The 5,413-nt window shown below is 38.6% G+C and overlaps 1 protein-coding gene across 9 annotated transcripts in view; it reads left to right on the top strand.

Moving 5' to 3' along the window:
* Gbf1 (golgi brefeldin A resistant guanine nucleotide exchange factor 1) overlaps positions 1-5,413 on the top strand; it is a 119,115-nt gene that overhangs the window by 6,992 nt on the left and 106,710 nt on the right. The window lies entirely within an intron of this gene.

The raw sequence follows: 5,413 nt of genomic DNA, 5'->3' as shown, positions 1-5,413 counted from the left end.
TGAAGAATTGTCAATTACATAAAGAATTATATACCTCACAGGATAAATGTCAATATTCAAATATCTCTTAGAAGACGTTGAAAGATAGAAATGAAAAGGGAGCACTGATTTGGGTGGTGGGTCACTGTGCTTTCTTTTTGTCTGTAAGTTAGCCTGCACAGAAGGTTTATAACTACTGGTTGAGTAACAGAAAGGAGATACAGGAAGAGTCTTGTTCAAGCGTCATTCTTCTATGAGACATTGTTCTCCTAAGAAGTGGTTTTTGTGGGCCAGGGATTTAGCTCAGTGGTGCTGCTGTCTTCCTCAGAAGCACAAGGTCCAGAGTTCGATCCCTGGTACCAAAAAACAGAAAAACAAGTGGTTTTTGTAAATGTGAGCTGCACCATTTTTGATGAGTTAGTTAATTCATTGTTCATTTAGTATTTATTGATCATTGTTGTTACTGTGTCTCAGATATGAGGGATAAAAAGGTGAATAAGGTATGATCTCTTCGCCTGATATACCTTGGATTTATGGTAGAGATACACTGAACTGTATAGTATGATATGCTGAATTTATATAAATTGATTGTATCAGTTGGGCATGGTGGTGGACCCAGTAATCCCAGCACCTGGGAGTCTGAGGCTGGAGGGTTGCCAATTAGTCTAGGCCAGCCTGGGCTACATAGTATGTTCAAGACCAGCCTGAGCTACATCAGATACTATTTCAAAAGAAAAAAAAAAAAACACAAACACAAAAACTTAAATTGGTTCTATCAATATAGATACTATCCATTTTTGCCAGTCTTAGTGTTGTCAGGTTTAAATTTTGGAGGGAGTATATAAAATATATCTCATTATAACATTATTTTATTTTCCTGATCATTAATGAAGCTAATAATCTTTTCATGTATTTATTTGTTCTTTGATTCTGTAAACTGCATATTCTCTTTATGTTACTTGCTAATTTTGGGAATGGATTATATCTATTTCTTATAGTTTTGTAGCAGTTATTGTATAGTGTGGTTATTTTTCCTTTCTTAGTTATATGTATTACAAATATTTCCTTCAAGTTTATGACTTGACTTTTACCTCTTCCCCCCCACCCCAGACATGGTCTTGTAGTTCAGGCTGGGCTTGAACTCACTGTGTAGCCTAACTGGCCTCAAGTTCATAGCAGTCCTCCTGTCTCTGCTTCCCAAGTGCTGGGATTGCAGGTGTGCACCACGAAGCCCAGCTATTTTTTCTTTTGTTTTTGTTTTTGAGGCAAGGTCTCACTGTGAAATCCAAATTGGCCTTGAATTTGCAGGACTCCTGCGTTGGCCTCCTACAGCTAGTATTAGAGGCATTTACCACCACACCTGCCTTTTACCTTCTTTCTTATGGTATCTTTTGAATAAACATCTTTAACATGGTTGGAGGGGTGGAGGATGTAGGAGTGGTTCTTCTGGTTGCTTTGCAAATGCAAGGTCCCAAGTTTGATTCCCGGTACCAAAATAAAAATAAATAAATAAATAAATAAACATGTGACAGAACTTTTGAGCTGGGGATTTAGCTCATTGGTGTGCTGCCTGCCTTGCAAGCACAAGGTCTTGAGTTCAATTTTTGGTACACACACACAAAAGGTTGGATTCCTTTTTTTTTTGGTACCGGGGATTGAACTCAGGTCCTTGCACTTGCAAGGCAGGCCACTGAACCGCTGAGCTAAATCCCCGGCCTTATGGATTTCTTTTTTTCAGTGTGCTTTTTATTTCCCATTTAGATATTTCTCCCCTATGCTGGGTTTATCAAAATATTCTCATATATTCTAAAAGTTTTTAAGTATTCTTTTCACATTTATTTTATTTTTGGGGGGTACTGGGGATCAAACTCCGGACCTTGAGCTTGCAAGGCAGGCGGAGGCACCACTGAGCTAAACCCGCGGCCCCCATCGTTTCACATTTAAATCTAATTAACGTGAAATAGAATTTTTGGTATTCCATGAAGTAAGGATCCAATTTATTGTTTTTGTTTCTCCTGCTTCTCAGATCTTGAGGGAGCTGCCAGTTGATACAGTAGCTGCTTATCTGCACCCTGCCAGGCTTTCTGGGATGCTGCAGAAGGGAATACGTGGACACCCAGCTTTAAGTAGATGGTGCTTTCAGAGAACACACTGGCTCAGATCCTTTAGGCCAGGGGCTTATCTGGCCCACGGTGTTAGTGGGCATTCATTTGCTCATTCCTTCTCATCTTACTTTTGATAAAATTGAAGTTCTTTTCTGCCAAACTTATTTGAGGTCTCTGTCAGCCATTATAAGCAAGGATTCTAGCCATTGGCTGCTAGGTAGCAAGTCAGAGCTTCCCATTTGTAGCTGAACATCAGGCAGATTCTATTAGATTTCCTGGTTGAGGAGACGTATGTTCAGAGAACTGGAAGGAGGTTAGGCAACTTTTCATAATCTTTGAAAAGCATTCCTCTCATTTCCTAGATGTTTCTTTTTTTCTTCTAAACTGAGAAAATAAGCCTAATACAATTTTTTTTTTTTTTGCTTAGATCTTTGCAATAATAGAAATATATTAGCTTTTGGAACTGTCTTTCTTTCTTTTTTTTTTGGTATGGGGGTTCAAACTTGGGTCCTTGTGCTTGTGAGGCAGGCGGCGGAACCACTCAACTAAATCCCCGGCCCTAACTTGCTTTATTTCTTTTAGTTGGGTGTGTTTTCTCTCTTCCTAGTTCTTTGAAAGAAAACATTATTTTTATTTATATTTTGATTCTCTCTCTTTTTTTTGGCACTGGGGATTGAAATCAGGTGCTTGCGGTGAGGCAGGCTTGTATATTCCTATTCTTTATAATGTCTCCGCCTAGGTCTCCCAAATATATATATGTATTTTTTTTATCCAAAATTCTTCATGTTTATTTCTCAGAACATCTTATACAACCAGTATTGATGCCTGTAACAATTTTCTATCAACCTATTTCTCTGAGGAGGCTATCTCTGTCTGTTGTTGGATATCATGGGTTGAAAATGTGTCCCTTGTTTGGAATAGATGTGTTTCAGCATTTCAGGTTGGTGCAGTACCTTCTGTTGTATTCCCCCCAAATATTTTTAACAGTAATGGTTACTACATTGAAGATTCTACCATTGTTTATGTCTCCTACTTGCTTTTCTAGCTTTCACTCCCTTAGGAATGTTTCTTCCTATTTGGAGTAAGCATGATTTCCCTAATTATGTACAAAATTTTCGTACTACAAAACTTTACTGTTGCCATTCCCTCCTTGTATTTTTGACTCATCAAATCCTGTCTTTTTATTGCTGTCATTGTTGTTTTCCAGTACCAGGGATTGAACTCAGGACCTTGCACTTGCAAGGCAGGTGCAGTGCCTCTGAGCTAAATCCCCAGCCCTCGAATCCTGCCTTTCATTTACCTTTCCAGGGCCCTCCACCAAAAGTGATTATTGATTGATTGATTGATTTGAGACAGGGTCTCGTTCTGTAATTCAGGCTGGTCTTGAACTCACTGTGATATAGGTCAGGCTGGCCTTGAACTGATGGTAGTCCTCCAACCTCACTTTCCTGAGTGCTGGGATTACAGACATGTGCCACCACCTGCTCAAGAAGTGCTTGTATTTACTTCACTACTGTGATGCTGCATATCATTCTTATTAGAGGTGTATATGTGCTTGTGTGCATGTGTCGATATTTACCCAATCCAGTAGATTGTAAATTCCTTTCGGAATATCTAGTGGCTGGGTAGGGACAATTCTTTGCTTAACAGATGCCAAGTAATGTCACATCCCAGAGGAGAAAAATGTCCATGGCAAAGCAGGGTAGGCAGAAGGCAGCAAGCAGCAAGCAAGTGAGGAGCAAAGACCACACCAGCCCTCTTTCTGTCTCTTACATTTTATCCAGGTTACTTGGTGGGTAACTCACACCCTTAATCCTAGTAACATATCTTTGATCCCAACATCACTCACTTTGGAGATCCAGCCATCTCCAAAAAGACCCACCTATGACACATGAGGCTTTTGGGGGGATATCTAAATATAAGCTATAACAGATAGGTAATATATGTTCAAAGGGTACAAAGGAATATACAGAGAAAAGTAAGCCTTCACCCCTTTCCTCATCACTCAGTGTCTTTCCTGGAGGCAGCCTCTGTTACCAGTTTATTACAAATCGTCCCAGAGACTCAGCATGTTGATCCTGCCTGCATAGTTTAATGAAGAGGAAGTATTATGAAAGATACTATCTTGTTTCATATGGTACCTTAAATCATTTAAAAATTTATCCTGTATTTCTTGGTTTTCCTCAGAAGAGAACATTTATTGAGCATTGTGCATTCTCATCATTGAACATTCTCAGAAGAGAACATGGCTGTGCTTCTGGAGTATTTGGAAAGCAAATATTCTTTCGGGGCCAATCTAGTCTTTTCTTTAAATTGTCATTAATATAAATATTGTCTTACATTTTGCTGTAGGTTGGGGAGATGATGTGGGCCTGCGCAAAATTTATGCTATTTTTTTTTCTTTATTGTAGTGGCTTTCATACTTTTTATTTTCTCGGGGCCCCATCTTACACAAAATATGCAAATTTAGGTGCTATTAGCTTACTTTTTTCTATATTGCTATTTGTATTTTCTATTCTATGGACTGCCAATTCTTTCAGACCTCAGCAAACAGAATAGATGCCTCAAAAGCAGACATTATTTTAAGTCAGGTGTGTGGTGGCACACACCTATAGTCCCAGCATTTGGGAGGCTGAGGCAGGAGGATTGCTGTGAGTTCAAGATTAGCCTGGGCTGCATAGTTGAAGGCCAGCTTGAAGTACATAGTGAGATCCTCTCTCAAAAAAGAAAAAAAAATTATCTTAACCTCTTTATCATTATTGATATTGATAATATAGTAATATATTCTTCTTATAAAAAAATTAAAACATAAGGCTAAAGTATCCTCTGATTGTATTCTGATTTCATAGCACCTTCTCTAGAGACCACTCTGGTTATGAGCTTGAGTACATCTGTCCAGACCCTCTAGGCTATATTTACATATCTAGATAAGTACCTGTACAAAATATATTAACTGTACTTATCAACATGGATGACGCATAAATATGTCTCATGGGAAAAGAGCAAATTACAGAAGAATATATCAGTTATATATGAAACATACAGAATAATACTATATATTGTTTAAAGACTCTTATCAATAATGAAAAAGTAGAAGGTAACCTAAGGGCTTCATAACTATCAGATTTATAATATCAGGATTTATTGGTGAGAGAGAGGAAGATATTACCAGGGAGGATACACAGAGGCTTCGTTTGTACTGTTAATCTGAGTATTGGCTGTTTTATTACTCTATATCTTTTTTTTTTTTTGGTACCGGGAATCAAACTCTGGTCCCTGCGCTTGCAAGGCAGGCCACCGAACCGCTGAACTAAATCCCCGGCCCAACT

The sequence above is a fragment of the Fukomys damarensis genome, unplaced genomic scaffold, assembly GCF_012274545.1.
Source record: "Fukomys damarensis isolate Sample0158 unplaced genomic scaffold, DMR_v1.0_HiC HiC_scaffold_8, whole genome shotgun sequence".
Classification (NCBI taxonomy): Eukaryota; Metazoa; Chordata; class Mammalia; order Rodentia; family Bathyergidae; genus Fukomys; species Fukomys damarensis.
This window is presented reverse-complemented; position numbering and strand designations above follow the sequence as displayed.